Here is a 6,000-nt window from a genome sequence, read left to right on the forward strand (position 1 = left end):
TAGTGATTAAGCAGGGCCTCATTTTTCAATACATTGAGTGCCTCCTGCATGCCCATTGGCAGGAGCTGGGGGGTAGAAAAGATAATAGGACAGATGAATCTCCCACCTCAATGAAGCTGACAAATTTTTGTGCAGTGACCTGCAATTTTTTTTTTTTTGGATCCCATATACCGCCAGTAACAAAAGGAAAAAAAAAGACCATTCATTACATGAAACAAACATACTTTTTGAGCATGAGATTAAAAACATATATAGTAAGAAGTCTAATAATTTCTTCTGGCATCCCAGTAAATCATCTTTAGTGCTTCCCAGGGTGTGCGCACCCCTCTTTGGAGGCCCCTGGGCTACAAAATCTAGATCCTCCCCTTTCTTCTTTTCTGATGGCTCCTCCCCACCACAGTCTGCAGGAAGACACCAAGGGCCGGCCCCTCCCCCTGCCAGGACCTGCCTTAATGAAGCCAGAGTAAATGCCTTTCCTGGCCCTGTGCCCCGGCACACCCCCGAGCTCACAGCACTCGGATTTCTTAGAGAGCAGTGTCTTCCCCTCTCCTGACCCAGAGCCATTGATCCTCAGGCAGGATAAGGCCCCAGGAGAGAAGCTGGGATGGCCCAGCTTTGGAGTTGGACTGGCTTGGGTTTGAATCCCAGTTCAGGCCACTTTCATGAGCAACAAAAAAGCACAGTGTCTCCCAGCACACAGGCAGGAGCCAGACTGCCCGAGACTGCAGCCGGATCTGCTGTTCAGGAGCTTGAGTGGCCTTGGGCACGTACTTAGCTTCAAATGTAAAATAGGGGATAAATTAGCGCCTACCTCAGAGGAGCTGCGGTGAGCATAAAAACAGTTTAGGCATATCTAGTGCTTAGGAGGGGGCTTCCCAGGCAGCTCAGAGGTAAAGAATCCACCTGCCAATGCAGGAGACACGGGTTTGACCCCTGCATAGGGAAGTCCCCTGGAGAAGGGAATGGCTACCCACTGCAGTATTCTTGCCTGGGAAACTCAATGGACAGAGGAGTCTGGTGGGCTACAGTCCATGGGGTCACAAAAGAGTCGGACACAACTTAGTGACTAAAGAACAACAGTGCTTAGAAGACATCCCGGAACACAGGACACCCTATGTAAATGTTAGTGTTCTTTCTACCCAAAACGTATGATAACTGAGTTTCCACATTTGCAGAAAGGGCATGGTAACAGCATCCAACATATCAAGGGTTCAGCCAAGACCTGGTAAGTTACAAGGTTCAATAAATAATAGAAGTTACTATTTTTTTATTATTTACAAAGACACCCGTTTGGTAGATGAGGAACCCAAGGCTCAGGTCATCTGCTTCCTCAAGCACCACACCCTTCTGAGATTCTAGCAGTAGCATCTGATTCTCTGGGCAGGGTGCTCTCAGTTTACAAAACACTTTTTCACATATGCCATTTTATAATTGGAGAGGGAAATGGCAACCCACTCCAGTGTTCTTGCCTGGAGAATCCACCAGGGGAGCCTGGTGGGCGTCAGTCTATGGGGTCACACAGAGTCGGACAGGATTGAAGCGACTTAGCAGCAGCAGCCATTTTATAATCTTATGAGGGAGAATATCAACCTCATTGTCATTTTACAGAAGGGGATCCGAGGCTCCGAGAACCCAAGGCCAGGCATTCCTCCTTAGCCAGTCTCTGGAGAGAACTTCTCAACCCCAAAAGGAAAGGGAATGTGGCTGGATTCCAAACCAACACGTTTTGACGGATGGATAAGGGCGCCCTGACCCAAGACTTCCTCTCCTCTTTTGAGATGGAGCTAGAGGAACAGGCAAGTTGAAAATCAGGGTCGAGACCACACCCTGTGCTTTGTCCCCACCCAGGAAGCATCTTGGAGAGGTTGGGGGAGGTGAGGTTAGGGACATGACTGGACCTCTGTGGAAAAATTCTAGACTGGTGCATGAAGAGCCAGCAGCCCCAAACCATTTGACCAGCTGGGTCCCCTGGGCACAGCTCTTAACCCTCTAAAGAGGAAGGCACCAAGGCCCAGAGCGGTAGTAGTGTGCCTGGGGCCCCGGCTGGCTAGTGCAAGGCAGAGGCTGGGGCTGGGTGTGGCTGGAGCGCCTCTGGGTGCTGCAGTGCAGATGCTCCAGACACTGGCAGGGACCCAACACTGCAGAGCTCCCCGTCCCCATCTCAGGAATGAGCCCAACAGGCCAGGTCCCTGGCTTCCCAGGGGCAGCCCCCTCTTCTGCACACTTCAAGACAGAGTCTGCTCCAGTAACAGCTGTGGCCCTTACCCAGAAACCACAAATATTTTCTGTATCCCAGCAGCCTGGGCCTCAGGAACAAAGAGTGGAAGGCAAAGAAAGATGGATGAGTGACTGTCACAGCTGCCCAGGGGGATGGGTGCCTCTGCCCCACCCTATTCCCCACAATCCTAAAGCTCAGAACAGTTGAATCCTAGACCACCAATGCAGCAAGAGGCTTTCCTATAGAAGGGTAACTAAGGCACAGAGCAGGAAGGGGTTTGCCCAAGGACCCCAGCGCCTGGAACTGTGACCCAACTTTTCACTGACCCTGAGGCCAGTGCCCTCTGTGTTGGTGCAGAGCTTGCCAGCCAGAAGGGCAGGGTCCGTGACAACTGAAACTGGGAGGCCATTCACCTCCAAAGTGGGGGCTAAGAAGGTCATGATAACAGGTTGGGTCAGTGGGGCCGGCAATTTAAGGTGTGCTTTGGGTAGGGGAGGAAGGGGAAGTGAGAGGAAACGGTGGACCAGGGAAACCAGAGCTCTTTTACAAACTCCGGGGCCTATGTCCAAATTTGGAATTGTCAGTGAAGACCCACCAAGGTTGAGAGGAAAGGAAGGGGAGGGAGGAAGCAAAGGACCACCCTACCCCTTCTCCTTGCAAGACCGAGCTGGGTAGGCCAAGCTTCTCAAGCCTGTAATCAAGACTTCCCAAATCTGTCATCATTCTCTGCAGCTGACAAATCAATTTTCACAGCCATTGCTTCCTCTGAGAGGGGCTGGGTTTTTCAGTTCTGGGCTTGGAGACAGAAACTGAGGCTCAGAAAGGGAATGCTAGGGATTCAAGGTCACACTGCAAGCTGCTGGTGGAGCCAGGATTGGATTCAGGGAAAATCACACCCATGCTAGTATCTGAGGTGTGATCTGAGGCCCCCAAGCTTTGGAAAGGCCAACCCTGGACTGAGGGGATCAGGAGGAAGGGTGTGGCCTCCACGCCATCACAAGGCTCCTGGAGCCCAGCTGGGAGTCTCCTCTAGAAGAGAGGAGTGGTCCCTAGCAGGCGGGAGGGTCCATGGGGCCTGGAGTTGTGGACAGCCCAGCGCCCCTCTCGGTCAGCATACAAAGGGTCCTCCCTCGGGAACACACACAAGCCATTTCAGGTGTAGCCCCAGGGTCTGATTCTTTTTGCCCAGTCTTCGGCTCCAGCCACACCCTTCCCTGGGGGCCCTTAAACCCCCACCCAGGTGCCTCCAACCCGGGGCCTTCTAAGTCTCTCAAGCCCCTCACGGCAGGGGTCCCGGGGCCCCCCGCCCCTCCTCCACACTCTGCAGAGCAGCACCCGCTGTCCCCTCCCTCCTCCTCTTTTCTCCTTTCCAAGCCGCAGCCCGCGCGCCCTCCGCCTCCGCTTCCCCGCCTGCGGCCGTGGATTTGCTCCACTGCGCTGCCCCAGACACGCGCTGCCCGCGACCCTCTCGGGTTACCGCGCCCTCGAGTTCCCGGTCCCCGCGCCCCTCCCCGGAGCCGGCGGCAGGCGTGGGTCAGCGATGACTGGGCGTTTACGGCTCTCCCTTCAGGTCCCTACAACCGCCCCCCGCCCCGAGTGGGGTGGGGGGCTCCCCTGGAGCGATCCCTTCTCCAGCTTCAACCTACTCACCCCGCGGCGGAAGCCTCCCGTAGCGGACGGACAGAGGGGCAGACCGACACGCGGACGCGGAGCTCGCTGGGTCAGAGCCCGTTAGCAGAGCTGCAGCAGTCGCAGCGCAGGGGCGGGCCAGGACAGTCTTCGGCTCCCGGGCCCGACACGTGGCACGCAGGGGCCAATCGGGCTCGCCTCGCCTCCCCCACCCCCACCCTTCCCCCATCCCCAAACTCTTTCGCTCCTGGAATCTTAGAATGTCACCAGCCGGGAGGGGCCTCTCCAGGAGAACCTCCGTCCAAGCTCAGTCCCGGGACCCGCGCGACCTAGAGGGAAGGCGGACAAAGGTCACTCGGCCATTCAGGACCAAAAATCAGAGCTCCCGACTCCAGTTCTGTACGCTTTCCCCCAAATTCTTGCTGCTCGCCCTAGCTTTGTTGAGAAACAGGACCTTGAAGCTTAACAAAGTTAAAGCCAAGCATTTAATCTGCCTGATCAAATTCTATTCCTCAACAGCCCCATCAGGTCTGTGACATGACTCAGCCACTTTCCAGAGGAGAGCCCAGAGAAGTCCAGTTTTTAAACGACGGTCACACAGCTAGTAAGTTGTGGAGTGGGGACTCCAACCTGGGCCAGGTGATTCCGGAGGGGTGCTTGCTCCAGCTTTGCTCTGGGGAGCGCACAATCCCCAGGAAAGGGAGACAGACTAGCAGCTATAATTTGGGGCTGTGGGGGAAAACCATAGAATAATTAGAAAGGGATAAACTTTGGAAATCCAGAGGAACTGAGAATGACTGTCCCCCAGGGGATTTGTAAAGGCTTCCTGCAGGAGGTGATGCTGCAGTAAAATCAGAAGTACTTCCCACCCTCACCCACCCTTAGAAATTCTGCTTTGATGGGAAGATGGCAACCCTGGGCTGCTGAGTCTTCATAGGCAAGACTCTTAGATGCTCTGATTTTCAATTTGCTCAACCAAAAGAGGGATCATCAAAGCTCCTTCCAAATGTTGTCTTCAATCTGTCGCTAGTTTCAGTTCAGTTCAGTTCAGTCGCTCAGTCGTGTCCGACTCTTTGCAACCCCATGAATCGCAGCACGCCAGGTCTCCCTGTCCATCACCATCTCCTGGAGTTCACTCAGACTCACGTCCATCGAGTCCGTGATACCATCCAGCCAATCTCATCGTTGGCCGTCCCCTTCTCCTCCAAACTCTAAACCTCTAGAAAGGAGTATGTTCATCTATTGATTCCCCCAACATTTACTGAGCACCTGCTTCATGCTGGGCATTGAGCTGGGAGACCAGGGAACAAATAGTAAATGAAGCCCAGACCTGCCCTCAGGGAGCTTCTACTCTTATGGAAGACAAATGGTTAGGTCTTTGTTAATATAAAGATTATGTAGTTACAATCTGGCAGCAATAAAAGATGCTTTAATGGCAGATGGATCCTGCCTAACCTACATCTCTGAATGAGAATCATGTTAAATTGTAACCAAAAGATGAACGGAATCTAGTAGGAGACTAAGAAGAAATTAAAGTAATTAATGGTTTAAATAAGTAAATTAATTACTTTATTAACTTAAGATGACATCTGCTGTTAGCAGAAGTGTTCCTGGACACGGGTTCCTGCAGAATAACTCAAAGGTATTGCTATGTATATTCATTCAGGAGGACCAGGACCCTGCCTCAAGACTGCACTATTTTCTCTTCACTGCCCCTCCTTTGTTTCTACATCCCCTCCCTTCCCTCATTAGCAACTGCTTGAACTTAGTTAGTTCAGTCGCTCAGTCGTGTCCGACTCTTTGCGACCCCATGAATCGCAGCACGCCAGGCCTCCCTGTCCATCACCATCTCCCGGAGTTCACTCAGACTCACGTCCATCGAGTCCGTGATGCCATCCAGCCATCTCATCCTCTGTCGTCCCCTTCTTCTCCTGCCCCCAATCCCTCCCAGCATCAGAGTCTTTTCCAATGAGTCAACTCTTCACATGACGTGGCCAAAGTACTGGAGTTTCAGCTTTAGCATCATTCCTTCCAAAGAACAACCAGGACTGATCTCCTTCAGAATGGATTGGTTGGATCTCCTTGAGTCCAAGGGATTCTCAAGAGTCTTCTCCAACACCACAGTTCAAAAGCATCAATTCTTCGGCGCTCAG

At 52.9% G+C, this 6,000-nt stretch overlaps 1 protein-coding gene across 2 annotated transcripts in view; it reads right to left on the reverse strand.

Annotated features, from left to right (window-relative positions):
* The window catches only part of ANXA6 (annexin A6), a 49,117-nt gene extending 45,148 nt beyond the window's left edge, over positions 1-3,969 (reverse strand). For both annotated transcript variants that reach the window (XM_068980923.1, XM_068980922.1), the window contains exon 1: positions 3,869-3,969. The gene's annotated coding sequence lies outside the window, so the exon portion shown is untranslated. The remainder of the gene's footprint in view (positions 1-3,868) is intronic.
* Between the last annotated feature and the right edge of the window lie 2,031 nt (positions 3,970-6,000).

The sequence above is a fragment of the Capricornis sumatraensis genome, chromosome 9 (genome assembly GCF_032405125.1).
Source record: "Capricornis sumatraensis isolate serow.1 chromosome 9, serow.2, whole genome shotgun sequence".
Classification (NCBI taxonomy): domain Eukaryota; kingdom Metazoa; phylum Chordata; class Mammalia; order Artiodactyla; family Bovidae; genus Capricornis; species Capricornis sumatraensis.